Source organism: Phyllostomus discolor, chromosome 15 (assembly GCF_004126475.2).
Source record: "Phyllostomus discolor isolate MPI-MPIP mPhyDis1 chromosome 15, mPhyDis1.pri.v3, whole genome shotgun sequence".
NCBI lineage: Eukaryota > Metazoa > Chordata > Mammalia > Chiroptera > Phyllostomidae > Phyllostomus > Phyllostomus discolor.
Genome location: NC_040917.2, coordinates 452,121 through 474,691, shown reverse-complemented (window position 1 = coordinate 474,691; position 22,571 = coordinate 452,121). Strand labels below are relative to the sequence as shown.

The window sequence follows — 22,571 nt, the reverse complement described above, 5'->3', positions numbered from 1 at the left end:
TATGTTAAATGGCTGTGGCCATGCTCTGAGCCAGGAGAATGAGAGTGACTTCAACCCATGATGAAACTGGGAGGCAGCTCCCCCTGGTTACAGAACCTGCGTAACAGCTTGGAGATGACTGGCTCCACACCACAGGGCTGCACCTGCCCAGACTTACTATGGCAGCCGAGTAAAGCTGAAAAATACAGGAATGCTGTCAGCTCTGGCCAACTATGGGAGGAGTCGGAAATGGTGAGGCAGAGGAAGATGAGCACTGGGATTTAAACCGAGGCTCAGCAGCCAAAGGGTGGGGTCTTTTGGGGACCACATGGGCAGAGAACAACCATGCTCTTTAGTAGAAGTGAAGCACACAGTTTTAGGGTGCTCCCTTTTTGCCACATGGCTTAGTAAACACAAGAGACTTTGCTTGGAAAAAAAGGGGTGAGGGGACTCTTGGTGGTGGGCCATGAGAGGGTGCCACATGATTTTGTGTTAATTGGAGATCAAGAGGTGGCAACACAACTGATGGTGCTGGAACCAAGGGGCTGAATGAAACATGGACTTCTACTTTTTTTTTTTCTTTTTCAATTTTTATGTTATTTTAATCATTGTTCAAGTCCAGTTTTCTGTCTTTTATTCCCATTCCATCCTGCCCACCCATCCTTCAACACTTCCGTCCCATTACCACCCCCCTAGTTTTTGTCCATGTATCCCTTAAATTTGATCCTATAAATCCTTCCCATTCTCCCCTGAAATTCCCGAATCTCTCCCCTCTGGTCACTCTCAGCCTGTCCTCTATTTCAGTGTCTTTGGTTATATTTTGCTTGTTTCTTTGTTTTGTTGTTTAGGTTCCTGTTAAAGGTGAGATCATATGGTGTTTCTTTCACCACCTGGCATTTTTCTCTTAGCATAATGCTTTCCAGCTCCATCCACGCTGTTGCAAAGGGTAGGAGCTCCTTCTTCCTTCCTGCTGCATAGAATTCCATTGTGTAAATGTACCAAAGTTTTTTGGTCCATTCATTTACTGATTGGCATCTAGGTTGCTTCCAGCACCTAGCTATTGTAAATTGTGCTGCTATGAACATTGGGATGCATAGGTTCTTTTGGAATGGTGTTTTAGGTTTCTTAGGATAGAGTCCCAGCAGTGGAATTTCTAGGTCAAAAGGCAGATCCATTTTTAGTTTTCTGAGGAAGTTCCATACTGCTTTCCATAGTGGTTGTACCAGTCTGCAGTCCCAATAACAGTGCACTAGGGTCCCCTTTTCTCCACAACCTCTCCAACAGTTGTTGTTTGTTGCTTTCTTTATGATGGCCATTCTGACTGGTGTGAAGTGGTATTTCATTGTGGTTTTAATTTGCATCTCTCTGATAGCTAGTGATATTGAACATCATTTCATGTGTCTTTGGATCCTCTGTATGTCCTCCTTGGATAAGTGTTTGTTCAAGTCCTTTGCCCATTTTTTAATTGGGTTGCTTGTCTTCTTAGAGTAGAGTTGTATAAGTTCTGTATATATTTTGGGGATTAAACCCTTTTCTGAGATATCACTGGCACACATGTTTTCCCATACATTTGATTCTCTTTTTATTTTGATACTGTTTTCTTTAGCTATGCAGAAGCTTTTTACTTTGATGAGGTCCCAATTTGTTTATTCTTTCCTTTATGTCCCTTGCTCTAGGGGACATGTCAGTAAAAAAGTTTCTATGTGAAATATCTGAGATTTTTCCTACCTACATTCTCCTCTAGGACTTTAATGGTGTCACGGTTTATATTTAAGTCATTTACCCACCTTGAATTTATTTTTGTATAAGGTGTAAGTTGGTGCTCTAGTTTCATTGGGGTTTTTTTGTTGTTGTTGTTGTTTTTGCACATAGCTGTCCAGTTCTCCCAAAACCATTTGTAGAAGAGGCTATTTTTACTCCATTTTATGTTACTGCCACCTTTGTCCAATATTAATTGACCATAGACACTTGGATTTATTTCTGGGCTCTCTGTTCTGTTCCATTGGCCCATGTGCCTGTTTTTATGCCAATACCAGCCTGTTTTGATTACAGTGGCCTTGTAGTATAGTTAGTGTCAGGTATTATAATCCCTCCTACTTTACTCTTCTTTCTCAGGAGGTCATTATATTCTTATAAACTTTGTAAAACACAGTATTTTAAAATAAAATAATCTGTCCACATTTAACTACATAAAAATAACACTTGAAGATAATTGATTTCTAACTCTCACTATTACTGATGAAGAATCCCAATGGCAAGTTTGCTACTTTTTTGTTTTTACTTTCCTAAACTGTTTATTAGGTAAGAATTTTACAAACATGACACATATTAGCAGTGACAGTAGAGATGGAGAATACCACGCCTTCTTCAAACTGCATGGCAAGAACCACCAATAGTGTGGTGGAACTTGTGGCCCTTTCCAAAGACACAGCTCTCAGTGGCTTGCAGATGCCAGTCCTTGCATCTATCTCCCTGTGCTTGTGGACTAGTTTGGTGATCCACTGGGTGTCAGGATTCCTTCTGATAGTCTTGTGGAATGGATCAATCAGGATAACCTCGAAGAATTTGTATATGGAGTCTTCACCAACCTGGTAAGAATCCAAGACTCTCAGAGCCTCACAGTGCACTCAGCTAGCTCCTGAACAACAGACTGAAGGCTTTGGGCAAACTTCAGCTGGTTAACACCATGAGGGGCTGGCTCGCCATAGGTCACACCCTTAGGAACAGGGCATTTGCAGCCACCATGGTGCACACAAACCTGATACATAACATAATCTTGCTTGGCCTTGTATCCCAGCCTACCCACTTTATGGGGCCTGATGGGGCTGGGGGCTTTGTGTAGTGCAGAGAGCTGGCAGTACTGCCAGCAGTGCACCCTAAGAAGGAAGCACATCACATCCAACTGTTTCTTCCTCCATAGCTCCTGGTTGTATTTGTAAGTGTCCATCTTGGCTTACCTTGTGGCTGCAGCCAGATAGAAAGTGCAAGTCTGCTACCTTTAGTCACATCACTTACCTGTGGCAGTTCCAAGATTTGAACCTGGAACTTGTCTGTTCCTAATCCATCCACAGCCCTGAAAACTGTAGATAGAGAATTTAATGAAAGTGCAGATATAGCTTCTGTTTTATGTTTTCTGGGTGGCCTTTCAAATGCAAGCCTCACTCAGGGGCAAGATGCTGTCATCTTCACAGAGAAATAAGATGACGCATAATGTAAGTGACATCACCATAGACCACCAACAGAACTGAGATCTGATGCTCACCCGGAAACTTCCAGTTTTGGGTGGGCAGGAATGCTCAAGCTGAAAAGTAATTGGGCCTTTAAAAGTGGAATTTGATTTTAGTTGGGCTGTATTATACAATTATTCCTTTCAAGACATTTTGTTAGTGGAGGGAAAACAGACCTATCTAGGACATTGTCATGAGTTTACACTGATGATGGCTACTTTCTTGCTTCCAGCCTGCCTTTGAATTTATTATTATTTTAAATTTAAACCACCCTTGCATTCATGCTGTTCAATTCTATCACAGTGGTTCTTGATGTACACTTGCTTCACTGATACTTTCAGTCACCTGTCTTGTATTTACCAGCAAAACAAATGTATTTCTTCCCAAGTCATCACACAGATTCTTTACTTGGAATGAATATTTCTCTTCCTGAAACTATCAAGATTTTGCTACTTTTATAAATGTGGAATCCCCATAATGAGAGTATCAAAATTTAAGTTTAAGTAAAACAAAAGACAGTATCTTTATTCAAGATCAAGAATGTTCTCATTGTGTGTGCTGTTCCACTACACTGTTTCCAAACTGGGAAAAAAGATATTCTCCAGATTTTCCTCCCCATGTAAGAGGTAGATCAAACCTCAGAGCTTAAAAAAAATTTGGTTCATCCAGACTTTAAGGGGTTTTCAGTTATTGCCTGTAGGTCCTTGAAAAAGAATGTAAAATCTCTAGGCATATATTTTGTTTGTTTTTTTGTTACCATAATTTTTAAGTCTTTGTTTCCTTATTTCCAAAACCAGGTTGTTGGTTGCACACTCAGTGGGGCAATGCCCTAATACAGACTACTCCTAGAGGGGAGGTCTCTTGTTCCTGAGTGAAAAAATAATTGGAAACAGTAATGAAATAATTTCCCCCAACTAGTAAACTCAAATTATACACTTATAGCTTAGATTTTTGTTCATTTGGGCACACTTCTCTTTCCAAACACGCCCCTGAAAGATTGGGTGTTCCAGGGTGAGCTCCACATGCCTATTCTTCTTGCTGTTCATTGTGATGTGGCTTACACTATGTACTTTTCTGTCTCACGCACCACAGAAATGATGTCAACTTCTATCCAGATGAGGCTTGCACAATGTGGGCTCTCTGGAGGCAGACATTGTTTACAGGACTACCAACCTTTCTACCTTCCTGAAATTTAAGAGCACCCAACTATCTTGAATCAGTGTTCCACTAAGTGAGCAATGGCCTACTCCTTGTCACATCCTTACTCTGCCCATTTCTAGAGGATGTCTTGGAGTTAACCCAGCTTCTCTTTGAGACTCAGTTTGTTTATCTGGTGTGTTGGTGGTAGAAAATCTATTCTACATGGATTTGGATGGATTGATTGCTTCAGCCATGGCAGATGCTTACTTAGTACTTGGTTTTGCAGAATATATGCTTAATCTGCTGTGGATTTCAGCTTTGTAAAGCTCCAATTATTCATGAAGAGCCTTCTGCTTCCATTTTCACTTTCCTGTGGCCACACAAAGTTTAAAAAAATAAAAACCTGGAAAGCAAATTGCCAAGGAATTTGAAATGCCATTTATCTGGTCCTGGTTTCTGATTTAGGTGTGTCTCATTCAGGGATTACGGGAGGAAACGGGAATACCCCAGGCCCACTCAGATATTTGGTATAATTTGGATGTGGTTCACTCATTCAGCTCTGTGTTTGAAACACCTCATTCATGCAGGCCCTCCCTGAAACACTTACCATAACTGCTTGTAAAAAAAGCAGACACAATTATTGATCATCAGTTTTGGTCAGAGAATCAGGCAGTCAAACTACACACCATTTGAGGTATCCTCCACATATGTCATATATGGTCTTTTCTTAGCATTCATTGTATCTGGAGGCATTTTTTTCAAATACAGACTTCAGTGATAATCACAAGATAATAATTGTATATCTGTGATCTTTGAGTCCAGAGAATTGGCCTCCTGTTTTTACAGTACATGTGCTGAGGAAAGATAATGACATTATTGGTGAGAAGGGACCAGAAATACCCTGGATTTGTCTAACCCCTTAGTAAAACTGTTGCCACTTCATTCTTTTTTTCATTTCAGCTACTGGCTTTTTCCTTCCACTTTTCACTGTCCATTTTACCATCTTCATCCAGTGGCACACAGAAGACCTGCAGCTGGACTCTGTGAAGTTTAGATCCACAGAGTCTTTTGTACAAACACTAGAGAGCACTACTTGGTGAGAGCTCTCTAATTCTCTTTTCCAGCTTTGTCCTTAATCCTTTAAATTTTATTTTCTGCACTATTAGAGGATATGCATGGCTGCAGAAATAGACACTAACAGATTGAAACAATGGAAATGTCACAGATAAGTGTTGTGACTTTAAAGTAGTTAAAATGCCTTTTACTTTCCTCATCTCTAATGCTGACATGAAAAATGTATTTATTTCAAAAGGTCCTCTTGAGAGTTAAATGTAGTATGAGTTAAAAAAAAGCTAACCTTATTTTTAAATACCGTGTTTTAGATAATTAAAAATTAGACTTAACAGCAAACAAGGTTTAACTGATAGATATTTATAAATCATTGTATTTAAAACAGCACACATTTTTCTCCAGTTTACATGGAAAAAATTCCAAGAAAGGTCTTGTACTGGGAGAAAAAGCAATCCACAATACATTTAAAATATTTAAATTTATATCAGCCATATGTTGGTAAGACCATAATGGTAAGATACTAAAAATGAAACATAGGGAAAAAAGACATTAAACAAACACAAATATTTGGAGATTAACCAACATACTACCAAATACCCTATAAATCAAAAATTAATGCAAGTCCTGGCTGGCATAGCTCAGTAAATTGTGTGCGGACTGTGAACCAAACTGTCGCAGGATCGATTCCCAGTCAGGGCACAAGCCTGGGTTGCAGGCCGTGGCCCCCAGCAACCACACATTGATGTTTCTTCCTCTCTCTCTTTCTCCCTCCCTTCCTTCTCTAAAAAATAAATAAATAAAATCTTTAAAAAATTAACACAAATAGATCAACAACTACATTGAGGCAAATAAAAGTACAAACACAGTCAGAAAACATGGATTTAGAAAATGCTGTTATAAAAGGAAACTTTACAACTATACAGTTCTAACTAAAGAGCAGAACAATTCCAATGAAAGCATTTTAATTTATTTGTAAATACATTAGAAAAAGAAGAAACAAAACAAAAAGTAAATTAAAGTAAATAAAACAAAGATCAATGCCATAATTTAAAAAAGTAGAAACTCAATATTAGAGACTAATAAAAGTAGTGGCTCCTGCTTTTAAATGAGAAATAAATTTGAAAGGCTTCTAGTAAGACTCATCAAGCTGTAAAGAGAGAAAACACAAATATAATTGTAAGCAAAAGAGAAACTACAATTGATACTAAAAAAAACACAAAGAATTATTGAATACCATCAACAATTATACACAACAAATTTAACAGTTTAATGAAATGGAAAATTTTTAGGTCATACTTCTTTTGAAAATGAAACCAGAAAGAATCACATAATGTTAGCAGACCAATTACTAGCAATGAAAATGAAGCAGTAATGAAAACACTCAATAAACAAAAGCACAGGACCAGATGCCTTTACAGGGAAATTCTAGCACATATTTAAAAATAATTAGTACAATTTACATGATGGAATACTGCACAGCAGAAAGAAAGAAGGAACCCCTACCCTTTGCAACAGCATGGATCAAACTGGAGAGCATTATGCTAAATAAAGTAAGCCAGACAGTGAAAGACAAATACTATATGATGTCACCTTTAAATGGAACCTAACCAACAAAACAAGCAAGCAAAATATAACCAGAGACACTGAATTAAGAACAATCTGATAGTAACCAAAGGGGAGGTGGGAGCGGGTAATGGGGGGAAGGGTTTTCAGAAACAATTATAAAGGACAAATGGACAAAACCAAGGGGGTGGAATAAGGGGAGGGAGGTAGGGATGACTGGGACAGGGGGGAAATGCAGACAATTGTACTTGAACAACAATGAAATAAACAAATAAATAAAATCCTTTGAATTTAAAAAGTGCATATCCTTCTCAACTAATTCATAAATTAAAGAAATACACTTCCAAATTTATTTTACAAGGCCACCATTACTTTGATACCAAAACTGTAGAAAGACACTGCGAATAGCATTATAGACCTATATTTGTGATAACATTCAGGCCAGAATTCTCAACAAAATAGTAGAAAACTGAATTAACAATGTATTGAAATGGTTATATTCTATGATGAGGTATGATATATACCAATGATATAAGAATGGCTCAACATCCAGAAAACAATTAACGTGACTCATCACATCAACAAAGAGAAAAATAAAAATCACATAGGTATTCAAGAAACACAGAAAAAAACATTCAAATAATTCAATATGTATCACTGATAAAAATATTTCAAAAGAAAGCGTATTGAAGGAAATAATCTCAGCTTGTAAACACTATATATAATAAAATCACAGCTAACATAACAGTGAATTATGAAGAAATAAAATTTATTTAAATGTTGAAGACAATTAAAGAATATCCACTCTCAGTACTATTATTCAATATAGTTAATACGATATTTAGACATAGCAGTCAGAAGAGAAAAAGAAGTAAAATGCATCTAAATAAAAAGGAAAAAAATCAAACCTGCCACTATTTGCAGATGACATAATATTCTACATAGCATTTCTAAAGTAATTCAGAAGATAGAATAAAATGATGCATTAAGAGATAAGATACAATTTAAATATACAGGAATTTGTCACATATGTATACACTAATAAACAAAGAAGATTTTTTAAAATAATCCAATTTACAATTGTGTGAAAAAAAATAAATGCTTGTGCATTAACATAACTGAAAAGGTGATGAAATTGAAAAGAATACATAAAAAATGGAAGAATAAAACATTCCCATATACTGGAAAAATTAAATTGTTATAATTACAGTATTTCCCAAAACAATGAATTTGTTCCAGTCAAACCCTACCAACCTGCTATTCATATTCTTCTCAGAAATGAAGAAATCAATCTTAAAATTTATATGAAGACATAAATATATCAAGTAGCCAAATAAATTTAGAGAAGAAAAAAGAAAGTTGGAGATATCATTCTCCATTTTCTCAAACTATACTATAGAGCTATAATAATCGAAACAGAAAGGAATTGGCACAAAATAGACACCTAAATCAATGGAACAGCACAGAGAGCCCAGAATTAAATCCTTGCTTATATGAAAATGAATCTATGACAGAGAATGTAGACACATACACTGAAGAGTTCACAGACTTTTCTACACCTGGTCTTGGATAAACAGAATATATACCTGCAAAAAAAAAAAAAAAAGACTACATTTTTTCATCATATACGAAAATAAACTAATACTAGCCCCACCCACCTCTTCCATATTTTTGATTGAATCCAGCCCTGCTTCCCTCTTACCTACATCTCCCTGCCTTCCCATTGAAGTCAGCACCTCACCGTTCCCTGCCTCACAGGTAATTCTGTACCCACCCACCCCTGTTTGCCTTCCAACTAACTCCATTACTGCCTATATTCTTGGCTTTCCAAATGGTGTTGGTCGTGGTTAAGTCTCCTTTTTTAAAAACTTATGCCAGGTTTTTATTTTTTTAAGATTTTATTTATTTTTATTTTTAGAGAGGGAAGAGAGGGTAAAAGAGAGAGAGAGAAACATCAATGTGTGGTTGCTGGGGGTCATGGCCTGCAACCCAGACATGTTCCCTGACTGGGAATCAAACCTGTGGCACTTTGGTTCGCAGCCCAGGCTCAATCCATTGAGCTATGGCAGCCAGGATATTTTTATTTTTTATTTTTTTAAGACAGAGTGGTGGGGAAGGAGAAAGAGAGGGAGAAAAGCATCAATGTGTGGTTCCTTCTCAGGTGTCCCACACCAAGGAACCTGACCAGTAACCTAGGCATGTTCCCTGATTAGGAAATGAACAGTGGCTTTTCAGTTAACAGGCCATAACTCAATCCACTGAGCTACACCAACCAGGACTAATTTATGCCAGTTTTGCTCATCATACCTCAGTCATGACTCTGACTTTATAATTATTTATTCAGCTCTTTTTCCTTCAACAACTCAGAATCTGAGAAAAGGAGTGTATAAGAATATCTGTATTTGAAGTTCTGGCCAAGATGGAGGTGTAGGTAGATACACTTTGCTTCTTTGCACAACCAAAAAATAAAGAAGGACAACAACAAATTGAAAAACATAAAACAATCAGAAGTGCTAGAAAACCAAAATGTATGAAAATATACCAACCAAAGAGTTAAAGGACAAATATTCATCCAGACTGCTAGGAGAGATGGAGATGGGCAGCTGGGGCAAAGAGGACTGACAGCAAGCTGACAGACTGGGCAGGTGAGGCAGCACCTAGCAGACCAGGGGTCCCATGTTCTCATGCAGAATACCCAGCAGGAAAAACTGGGGAGTGAGCCAGACAACACAACCCAGTATTCCAGCATGGGGAACCAAAGCTTCAAAACCCTTGGACATAAAAACCTATGGGTGCTATGGCAGAGGAATAAACTCCCAGCTTCACAGAAGAGTTCACTGGAGAGACCCACGGGGTCCTAGAACATACACAAGCCCTTGAGCCCAGGAATCAGCACCTGAAGTGGCCAATTTGCTTGTGTGTAGCAAGGGAAGTGACTGAAAGCCAGGGTGAGAACCAAGTAAGTGGCATTGTTTGCTCTCTGACTGCTCCCCCAAATACAGCACTACAATGAAGTGAAGTGGGTTTTCCCACCCTGGTAAATGCCTAAGTGTCTGTCCTTTACAACATAGCAAGTGCACCGAGATAAAGAATTATGGCCCGAATGAAAGAATAGATCAAAGCTTCAGAAACATAACTAAGTGACGACAAGATGGTCAACCTATAAGATGCAGAGTTCAAAACACTGATAATCTGGATGTTCACAGGAGTGATTGAGTATGTATGCAAAAGAGAGGAAGAAGTGAAGGCTATGCAAAGTGAAATAATGAATAATAGACAGGGAACCAAGAGTGAAGGGAAGGGAACTGAGACTCAAGTCAATGATTCGGAACAGAGGAAAGGAATGAATATTCAACTGGAATAGACAAAGAAACAAGAATTTAAAAAAATGAGGAAAGGTCTAGGAACCTCCAGGACAACTTTAAATGTGCCAACATCCAAATCATAGGGGTGCCAGAAGGAGAAGAGGAAGAGTAGGACATTGAAAACTTATTTGAAAACATAATGAAGGAGAATTTCCCCAATCTGGTGAAGGAAATAGACTTCCAGGAAGTCCAGAAGGCCCAGAGAGTCCCATTGACTCAAGGGGGAACATACCAGGACACATCAAGATTACATTATCCAAGATTAAAAATAAGGAGATAATTTTAAAAGCAGCAAGATAAAAGGAGACAGTTACCTACAAAGGAGTTCCCATAAAACTATCAGCTGATTTCTCAAAAGAAACCTTACAAGCAAGAAGAGCAGGGACCTACATCCAAGATTAGTCTATCCAGAAAAGTTATCATTTAGAATGGAAGAGCAGATAAAGTGCCTCCCAGACAAGGTAAAGCTAGAGGAATTCATCATCACCAAGGCTTTATTATATGAATTGTTAAAGAAACTTAACTAAGAAAAAATAATCAAACTATGAACAGTAAAATGACAACAAACTCATAACTATCAACAACTGAACCTAAAAAACAAAACAAGTAACATACTAAGCAAACAACTAGAACAGGAACAGAATCACAGAAATGATGGGTTATCAGTGGAAAGGGAGGACATGAGGGAAAATATACAGGGCATTAGAAGCATAATTGGTAGGTACAAAATAGATGGGGGAGTTAAGACAAGTATAGGAAATTGAGAAGTCAAATAATTTATATGTAGGACCCATGGACATGAACTAAGGTGGGGGTGAGGGAATGCTGGAGGGTGGAGGGTATACATTTTTCTTTCATCCCACACTGGGTATCTCAGGCTAATCACTTCTGATCAGCCACAGATGCCCATAAGTGAGAGCAGAAGCACCAATCCTCTCAGAAACCCAGGTATTGTGGACTCATGGAGGTCTTCCAGTCCCTTGGGTGTTTATTTCCTCTTTTGTAAAATAGAGTAAAGCATATTTATTTATCTTATGTGTGATAAGAAAGTTTGCCTCTCTGTCACTAGACATAGAAGTCTGTGCCATGTGGAGCACTGTCCTCTGTTTGGGGGTGTGCTTCTGAATAAGCACAGGACTCAGTTCCTTGGTTCAGTATAGAAGACCTGTGTCTGCAGCCATTCATTGTGGCTGAAGACAGACCTTACTCAGATGACACCTCCTTAGATGATTTTTCAGCTTTACAACTTGGACAGCCTCTGCCTCTCAGGTTACTGGCCTTCACCCCCTGCTCTGAACATTTCATTTCTTTTGAGCCTCATCTCTCCCATGTGATATTTACTAGAAGCAACCTGAAAAATTTAATACTTCAAAGGTTTCATCAAATAACTTTTAATGACACACATTTGACCCAACACAGAGACCACATCCAAAGCCTTCAATGCTTCCAAACACACATGACATATAAATAACCTGAAAAGTACCACACAGTAAGTATTCTGTGTACATAAGTTTGGGGATCTTGTCATATGTCAACCATTAATATTTTAGGCCAAATTATTTACATTTTGGGTAGATGCTTCTGCATGGTAGAATATTTAGTAGCATCTTGACCACAACCCAATACATGCCTATTGTACCCCAACTTCCTAAAAAGGTATAAAAAAGAAATAGAGTTAGAAAATAAAACAGAGGTTGAAACAAAAGTAGATAAATATGAGTATAATATTCATAGAAATAAATAATAGGAAAGTGATTTTTAAAAATCTTCACATAACTATATATTATATTTATTTTCCAGAGAAAGCAAGAGGGAAAAACCTCAAAGTGAAAGAGAAACATCAATTGGTTGCTTTTTCTATGCTACCACCTTACCCTGACCAGGGATCAAACCAGCAAAATTTTGGTGAATAGGATGATGCTCAAATCAACTGAACCACTTGGCCAGGATGACATAATTTTTAATTGAAAAGTATGTGACTTCACATCACCTTGGCTTTGCATATTGTGGAGAAGCTAGTTAAAACAATTAGAGTTGACACAAAGTTGTGTATATCAGCAGTCAGAGTACATGGGAAACCATTGCTGAGACTGCCCACCTGTTGGGGTGGTTTCAGGAAGCTATAAGCCCCCAGAGCTAAGGCTGAGTGAGAGACCTCCAAACCAGGAGACACTAAGGAGACAGTCTTATCTCCCTGGTGGGAACGCTGCCTGCTCTTTGCCTGGCCCCCATTGCTCGGTCAGTTAGCCAAAGACAAGTAACATTTCTCAAAGGAGGATGAATCTAAGACAGGCATGATCACGTGGGAAGGCCCTCAGGGAAGAGACTAACGGGGCTATGGAAATGAGTGGATGATCGACCCCTGCCCCCTCGGCTTTGACAAGCCTGAATCTTTATTCTACCCATGAGAAATCCAAATTTCTCAGCTGCCTTTGTCTCCTCTGCTGGACTCAGGCCTGTGGAAATAACAGGGGTGGTGAAGTCCAGACCATAGTCAGCAGACACCCAGGATAATCAGGCCTGTGGCATAGAATATGCAAGATACTGTGAAACCTGCTTGCTGAAAATGCTCTTGAATTAGAATATGAAGGCACAGGCAGAAAATGAAACTAGCCTTTTAGGTCCTGTAGCTTTTAGGTGATAAAACCCTAAACTTAACATGAGATTTTTTTAGCTCTTTGAAAGTTACTTACTTGTTTGATCTTCCCTGCCAGACTGTACTTAACAAACTGTATCTGTGTTCCTAATAAAAGCCTGCTCGGGTGGGAAGGCAAGGTGCTCCCCTCTTGAGGGACTGGCTGTTCCATTCCTATTCCTCCACAGAACTCGGTAGTCCATGTGTCTTTTTCTTGTATCTCGAACATCTGCAGCGGTGATGGATACTGCTGGCCGGTATCTGCCTCACCCATCCAGTTAGCCTACAGAAGCACAAGGTCTGATTCTAAGTAAAACAGAAGACCATGGAAGGTTATATGGCCAAAATGATGTCTTAGTGTTCTTAATGTTAACCCCTTAAAGGTGAATATCTAAAAATGTTATACAGAATGATGTAATTTTCCCAAAATAGTATTGATGAATCTCAGACATGATTTAATTGGTATTTCAAGCTACATACTACCTTTTTTTTAATTTTGGTAATTTCACCATCTCGGAGGTTTTCACCAGACACATGTAACACCAACCCACAGTGTTTCTGGTTGTATGTCATGCACCTGTGACAATATCTCTAGAAAGTAGTTCCAGTCCTCAACCCCAGTGAGCCAGCTGGGTCACAAGAGAGTCAAAAGAAACACAATAACACTAAAGTTATCAGAAAACAAATGATTGAGCTCAGCTCTATCTTCTGAAACCTGGGACCCTTGTTATATTCCCAGGAATCTGTGGGAAATGCCAGCATGCATTCCCCTCCTGATGCACTTGTATATTAATGGAGGTGTTGGTGTCATAGGTGGGCAGTTAACAGCCCTGAGAACCCTTCAGGTAAGTCTAATTAGAAAAAATCACCCAGGTAATGCAACTTTTAAAAACTTAGCTCACTTCCTCTTTTAGAGAATGAAACAGAATAAATCTGGTAATTAGACATCCACATTCTAGACACAGATCCCTATCAAGTTTACTTTACTGAAGATGGTTTAGAAAATAATATGTTTTCCCATTGTCTTGAGAGTTCCTCTGGATGTGTCTTTTGGAAAGGTCATAGCAAAACCGTTTCACTCACTGTCAAAAGTGAATCTGGCTTTCCCTTTAACAGTTTTGTTCATGCAGCTGTGAGTATTCTCAGGTAACTCAGGCCATCCTCTCGCTCCCACATGGGAAGCATTGCAGCCATTGCCAATTTTTTGTGTTGTGTTGTGGAGAAAATGACAGGGGAAGAGGATGGCCTTCATGTTCAGAAGCTCTTTGTTAGATATTGGAATCCTGCTGGGTCTGCCAGTTGTGTATCTCAGGTCATGGCTTGCAGAATACAAAGTGAGTGCTGGGGAACAAGCTACTCTACCTTCTTATAATTCTGAGCCACGGAGGTGTCCTTTAGTTTGTTTTAAGGTTGAAGGTATATGTAGTGTTGCCTTTGTTCCTGATCAGGATAAATTAAAAAAAAAAATTTTGTTAGGTTTTCATTCTATGGTGATGCCCAGGAAGCCCCCAGATGTTACCTGACCGAATACCAGACAAGGTCTTTACAAAGCTCCACACAGGAAGTCATGACAGAGAAGTTAGACAGGTACAACTTCTCTCTGGCCTTGGAGAGGTGGCAGGTACACCAGACCAAGAACAGTCAGAGCCTGTCAGAGTGAGAGAGAGCACAAAGAGCCTGAACAGCTCAACCTTAAAATGATAAGTGCAAGTCTACATCCCAGACTGAAGTCTATGGAATCCTTGGGACCCTCTCAGAGTCTCACACTGGATTTTACTCTGTCCAACTCCCAAGGGAATCTGAGCCTCCACTCTAACCACCAGCCACTAAATAAAGGTGTAGAAAGTCAGTCCTCACGTATTTGTGGGATATTGGAGAAAAGAGTATGTTGTTCGACTTCACAGTAAGCCATAAGCATCTTGCATTTGGCTACTGTTTCCACAGAAGCATCTTTCATACATGTTTGTGTAGCACTAAGTTCCATTGTCCCTTCAGACCTTCTCAGACACTTACCCACTATCACAGTTAATAAGCTCATTTATAAACAAAATGGCAGATGTGATTAAGCTATTCCAGCAGTTACTGTGCAACTTGGCACATCACAAACCAGGACCCCCAAGGTCAGAAAGTGGGATCTCACTTATTTTCATGAGTTCCCACTAGAAAGACCATTTCTCACAGGGTCACAATCTAAAAATGCTATTAGACCACATTGAGTTGCCATGTTAGCAGTTTTGTCAAAAGCATCTAAATTTCACTCAGCCATGAAAAGCTGTCTGTCTTCTTCCTCACTGGCTTGTGGACTGTGTGAGTTTGCAAAACATATGGAATACAATTTTTCAATGAATATGAGATGGATTCCATCTGGTCTTGATTTTTGTCCTTTCTGTGGCCAAAATAAAGATTTGGGGGGCATTAAAGAAGTATCATGCCTGTTGAGAGAACTGGTACTATTGTGGGTGAAGTTTTCTCCTTCAACTATATATGCTGCATCTGGCATAAATTAAAAACAAGGAGATTTAATCATGCCTCACAGTTGGAAAGCCCATAATGTGGTCAGCAATGGTCTCAGTTGGAAGGCAAAGGGGGGGGGTGTCCAGAATTATTGGTGAATCAGGAAACAGTAGGTAAGAGAGAAGCAGGCTGGAGTCAGTTGAAAATGTGGAAAAGGTGGGCAGGGATGGCATCAGTTTAAGTTTATTTTATATATACTGTAAGAGTATAGTCCAGGTTTTCATGAATGTGTATATTTTATTTTTCCAGGACCAGATTTTGAAAACCCTGTCAACTCTGCAGCATATATGTCTACATTATTTTTCATAGATTAGTTGTTTATATAACTGAGCTGTATTCTGCACTCTCTATACTGTTCCATTGATTAAGGTGTCTGTTTTTGTCCTAATACCTTTCTCTTTTGATTATTATAGCATTATAGCATAGTTTGAGAACATGGAGAGTGATATATACTACTTTCTTCTTCTCTAAATTTATTTGGCTATTTAATGTATTTGTTGTTCCATATAAATTTTAAGATTGTTTTCTTCACTTCAGAGAAGAATGTGAATAGTAGGTTGATAGAGTTAGGCTTGTATCAATGAATTGTTTTGGGAAATATTGTCATTATAAAAAATTTAATCTATTCAATATTTAGGAATATTTTATCTTTCCATTTTTTATGTTCTTTTCAATTTCTTTCTTCAATGTCCTATAATCTGGAAAGGATAGATCTTTCACCTCTTTGATTACTGTATTTTTCAGACATATAAGACACACGTTTCCCTTCAAATTTGGGAGGAATAATGATTGTTAATGCTGCTGTTTAGTTCTGTTTACATTTACATTTGTGAAATATTATGTTATTTATATTATTAAATATTTTACCACATTTTTTGCTTCAAAAAATTTTCCCTATTTTCCTCCTCTAAAACCTGGGTGCATCTTATGGCCCCCAAAATATGACAATTTAATTCACAGGCATTTACTTATTTTTCACATAATTATAAACGGGATAATTTTTCTTTTCTTGTTTATTAGTGTATGTGAATGTGGCAGAATTTTGTATTCAATGTGTATTTTGTTTCCTAATGAATTATTTTATTAGCTCTATTAATTTTGTTGAGTTCTTGAAGAAATTCCATATAAAGTATCATATCATCTACAAAGAATGGCAGTTTTAATTCTTTCTTTTTTAAAGATTTTATTTATTTTTAGAGACAGGGGAAGGAAGGGAGCAAGAAAGGGAGAGAAACATCCATGTGTGGATGCCTTTTGTGTGCCTCATACTGGAAACCTGGCTGGCAACCCAGATATTGCCCTGATTGGGTATCTAACTGGAAACCCTTTGCTTCCCAGGCTGGAGCTCAATCTACTAAGCCACAGAAGCCTGGGCATTTTATTTTTCTTTTCCATTGAGATGTATTTTTTTTATCCTCTGATCACTATATCTAAATATTCCATTACTATTTTGAATAATAGCAATGAGAGTAGACATTTTATTTGATTTAAATAGGAAGGTTTCATTATTTCATAATTGAGCATATAGTTAGTTATTAGGCTGAAATTCAAGCTGAGATTGTTTCCTTCTATAAGCTTTCTTTAAAATATTTTGGTCAGCATTGCATGTTTGATTCTAATACTTTTTCTCTATCTCTTAAATATTCATATATATTTTTAATTTTTTTATTATTTTTTGTTTTCTAATGTGATGAATCACATTAATCATTTTTCTGGATGTTGAGATATCCTCTCGCCACATGTATAATCCACACTTCAACAGAATGTGTAATCATTTTAATATATTGTTAAATTTGATTTGCTACCAATTTAAGAATTTCAGCAATTACACTCAGCAAAGCTAAAGTCAGAATTTTTAAAAATCATTTTATTGTTGTTCAAGTAAAGTTGTCTGCATTTACCCCCTCACTCGTCCCCACCCCAGCCATCCCCACCTCCCTCTCCTGATTCCATCCCCTCTTGATTTTGTCCATGTGTCCTTTATACTTATTCCTGAAAACTCTTCCCCCCCTCTCCCCCATTATTCTCTCCCACATCCCTTCTGGTTACTGTCAGATTGTTCTTAATTTCAGTGTCTCCGGTTATATTTTGCTTTCTTGTTTGTTATGTTGATTATGTTCCACTTAAAGGTGAAATCATGTGCTATTTGTCTTTCACTGCCTGGCTTATTTCACTTAGCACGATGCTCTTCAGTTCCATCCATGTCTTTGAAAAGGGTAGGAGCTCCTTCTTTCTTTCCCCTGCATAGTATTCCATCATATAAATGTACCGTAGTTTTTTCATTCATTCATTTACTGATGGGCACTAAGTTGCTTCCAGCACTTGGCTATTGTAAATCATGCTCCTATGAACATTGGGGTGCATATGTTCTTATGGATTGGCATTTCAGGGTTCTTAGGATATAATCACAGCAGTGGAAATGTTGGGTCAAAAGGCAGTTCCACTTTTACTTTTCTGAGGGAATCCCATACTGTTTTCCCCTGTGGCTGCAGCAGTCTGCAGTCCCACCAACAGAGAGGAACACAGGTACAAAGGAAGTGAAACGGCAATGAATAAGTACCTATCAATAATGCCAAATGTAAATGGATTAAATGCTCCAATAAAAATACATAGAATAGCCGAATGAATAAGAAATCATAACCCACATATATGCTGCCTACCAGAGACCCACCTCAGAACAAAAGACCTACACAGGCTGAAAGTAAAGAGCTGGAAAAAAATATTAAAAGCAAATGGACAGGAAAAAAAAAACTGGGATAGCCATACTCATATCAGACAAAATAGACTTCAAAACAAGGGCCAGAAAAAGAGACCCAGAGGTCACTTCGTAATATTCAAGGGAAGAATCCATCAAGAATAAACATTGTAAATATGCATGCACCCAACATAGGAGCACCCAAATATATAAGGGAAATTTTGGAGGACTTCGAGAAAGAAATTGACAACAACACAATTATAGTAGGGGATTTTAACACCTCACTGTCAAAATTAGGTAGATCTTCCAAACCAAATATCAACAAAGATATTGTGGCATTGAACAGTGTCCTAGATCAAATGAACTTCACTGATAGAGAGAGAGAGAGAGAGAGAGAGAGAGCCTTTTATCCCAAAGAAGCAAAATGCACATTCTTTTCAAATGCACATGGAACATTTTCAAAGATGGACCACATGATAGGACACAAAACAAGCCTCAACAAATTCAAGAAAATAGAAATCATGTCATGAATTTTCTCTGACCATAAGTGACTGACACTAGAAACCAACCTCAAGGAAAAAATTCAAAAACACTCAAACTCATGGAGATTGAATAGCATGCTATTAAACAATGAATGGGTCAAGAATAAGGCCAAGGAAGAAATTGGAAATTATTTTTCTTTGCAGTTTCTTTCTTTAGTTTTTGTATCAAAACAAGGTTGGCCTCATAAAATTTATAAGTGAACATCATCAATTTATGGTTTTCTTGGGAAGGATATGTACAAATTATTTTTAAAATATTTCTTAGAATTACCCTATAAATCCATCTGGTCCTGGCCTTTTGTTTGTTGGGTATTTTGATTACTGCTTCAAATGTGTTGCTAATAATTGATCTGTTCAGATTATGTGATTCTTCCTGGTTTAGCCTTCAAAGAGTGTATCTTTTTAATTTTTTTCATTTAATAAATTGTCAAATTTGTAGTATATAATTGTTGATGGCATTCTTCAATAATTCTTTGTTTTTGTTATGTCCATTGTAGTTTCTCTTTTTTCATGATTTTATTTATTTGTATTTTCTCTTTTGCTTGATGAGTCCTACCAGAGGCAAATTTGTTAATCATTTTAAAGAAGGAACCATTAGTTTACTTCGTTTATTATATTGTTTTCTATTTTGTTTAACATGGCACTGGTCTTTGTTTTATTATACTTCAAGTTACTTCTTTTTCTAATGTTTTTAGAAATAAATTCAAGTGATTTTATTGAAAATGTTCTGCTCTTCAGTTAAAACTGTATAAAGTTTCCTTTTACAAGAGTTTTTTTTTTTCCCCTAAATCCGTGTTTCCTGAGACTGTGTTTGTATTTTTATTTGTCTCAGTTTAGTTGTTGGTTTTCTGATTGTTTTTATTCTTGATTAACTGGGTGTTCAGCAGCATGCTGTTTAATCTCCAAAATACTTGTGTTTATTTATGTTATTTTCCTTATATTTGATTTGCTGTTTTTTTACCATTGTAGTCAGAAAACATGGTTAGATAACTTCAAAAATTTTAATTTGTTGAATATAATATCTCTCTTGGCATTTTTCCTTGCAATTAGAGAAAAAAAAGTGTACCACACAGTCTTAAAAGCAATGCTCTATAAATATCTACCAATTAAACCTGGTTTATAGTTACATTTATTTTTATTTTTCTGTAGTCTATAACAGAGTACTTTAAAATAAAAGTATTATTATATTTAAAAAAATTTATTTAGTTGTTTTTAGAGAAAGAGGAAGGTAAGGAGAAAAGAGGGAGAGAGACATCTATGTGTGGTTGCCTTCTCATGTGACCCCTACAGGGGACCTGGCCCATAATGCAAGCATGTGCTTTGACTGGGAATCAAACTGGTGACCCTTTGGTTCTCAGGCCAGCACTCAATCCACTGATCCACACCACCCCAGGGCTAAAATAAGATTATTTTTCTTTAATCATCTCATATCACATTTACTATCAAAAGTACCCTTTTAAAAGTACCCATTACAGATGAGGAAAGTAAAAGGCATTTAAACTACTTTCAAGTGACAACACTGTCCATGACATTTCCAGTTTTTGAAACTGGAACTCTCTGTTTCACCAGCCATCCATAATATCTAATAATACAGAAAATACATTTTAAAAGGTTAAGGAGAAAGGTGGAAAAGAGAACTATAAATGGCTCTCAGCAAGGGGCTCTTAGCAGTGTTTGTCCAATTGACTCTGTGGGTCTCATCTTCACAGAGCCTAGCTGCAGGTCCTCTGTGTAGCACCTGGTGAAGACGGCAAAGGTGATGGCGAAAAGGCATGAGGGAAAGACCATGAGTTGAAGTGGAAAAAGAATGGAGTGGCAACAATTTTAGAAATCCAGGGTGCTTCACCAGGCCCTTCTCACCCATAATGCCATTCCCTTTTCCCCAACACATGTACTATTAAAAAAAAAAGGAGGTCCTCCCTCTGGACTCAAGAACACTAACCAATATTGATTGTCTTGTGATCCATCATTCAAGCCCACATTTGGAAAATGCAAAGAATGCTATGAATCACATATGTGGAGGAGAACTCAACTGATCTGTAGTTCAACTAATTCTCTGACCAAAACTGGAGATCAATAATTGTGGGAGAAATCAATAATTCAGGGAGATCTTCAAATCCCTGACACCTGGTCAGTCCAGTGTTAAGGCTGCTGCCACCGGAGAGCCAACAATTTTCAAAGTTCCCCTTCCACTACCTTGGCCTCAGTATGATGGCCCAGAGCTCCAAGGTGGACGCCTCTCCCCCTCCATGGGATGAGAGATGGGATCCCAGGTATGCAAGGATGAGCTCTAGATCGGTCCCTCTGAAGTTCCCACAGGTTGTCGGGCGCCACCTGGCGGCCGCTTTGATGTTTTTTTTTTTCCTTTTGGAGTGGTGCAGGCAGGCGACTTCAGTGGGCCAGAGGCACTGGCGAGGTTTCTGGGAGGTGCTGGTGTCCTCACTCGGCTTGTTCGCCAGAGATGGGAGCTGGGGGACTGCTGAGTCTTCTGTCCTCCTGGACAGGTTGACCAGCACTCACTGATGCTGCCCTTATACCTGCAGGGACATATCTACTGACCTATCAGGGCCGCTGCGAGGAAATGGAGAGCTTGGTGGCTGGTACCCATTCCCACAACAGAAGTGCAGACTCACCTGAGGAGTTGATGGCTACACAGGGCACCGTGGACCGACCGCGGTCGCTTTGGGGTTCCATGTGTTGGGGGCGCCTTTGCGAAGTTTGAGTCTTGATTGGGAGAGGCTTTGATTACCACCTGCCCAGGATGCATTGTGCCTGGGTCCTGGTCACCAAAGGTGAGAGACTTTCCTGCAGAGTCCTGTCCCATAGGTCAGGACAGGGTAGGCAGTGCGTGGAGGCCCTCGGAGGGTGAGGTGGTTTAGAACGTGGCACACCTGGCCCTGGCAGTTGGACTCAATTTTTCTCCATTTTCTCCAAAGCCCTGATACAGCTTCCAGGAGGGCAGGGAGCCATACTGCAGGTAAGGCAGGCTGGGCACCCTTCCTGTCTTGCTTTCTGCCTCTGCCTCTTCTTTCTCTTCCTTCTCTGTCCCAGTCGACCAGTAGTCCCTCCAGCATCTCTGGCCCCAGACACCCACAGCTATTAGTGTCACAATGGGGGTTTCTGGCTGTCTGGATGATGGTTGCCTGGGCACCGAGGTCAACCACTTGACTGGGCCTGGACAAGGTACCCTGGTTGACCAGCTGACCCTTCAGTCCCCTACTTGCCAAGTTGCTCACCTGAAGGTCTGCACACTGGCAGGTAATGCTTTCATGAGATGGAGGGGAACAGAAAGCAAAGGTGTTCTGTGGGGCAGGACCACAGGGAATAAATGTTAATAGTTTTTACTTTTATCTAAATACAGTTGGTGTACAACAGCCTGTGACTTTCAGGTGTACAACACAGTATTTAGACATTTACCTTGCTTACCATGTAGTCACCCCACAAAGTCTGTTCAAATCTTGTCACCATGTACATTATGGCATTATAAATTTATACCTCTATGGAAAAAAAAAACATGTGATTGTTTGTCATGTCATCATTACAGTCATTACCATTTCTATTACTGTCTGTTGTTTAGGGATGTTTCACAGTGGCATCTGCTACTACAGAACAAAGTTACTCCAGCCAACTTTCTCTGTCCACAAAGGGTGCCACTTGACTTTAGATGACACAGAAAGGGCGTGTTTCTGGTGAGGAAATTACTATATTGGCCGGGGGGCCTCTGGCCCTGGCTGGGGGCCCAGTGTGATATTTCCAAGTTCACCAAATGGCCCTGCATTGGCACTGTGTAAGTGTGGGCAGGAGTTGTTCCTTGACATGGTGAATATCCAAGTCCCAGGA

General features: G+C 38.7%; 1 pseudogene and 1 gene segment (V, D, J or C); one reads left to right on the top strand and one right to left on the bottom strand.

The window, feature by feature from the left end:
• The window catches only part of LOC114489669, a 384,977-nt gene that overhangs the window by 180,063 nt on the left and 182,343 nt on the right, over positions 1 to 22,571 (top strand).
• Positions 2,347 to 2,926, bottom strand: LOC114489668 (annotated as a pseudogene).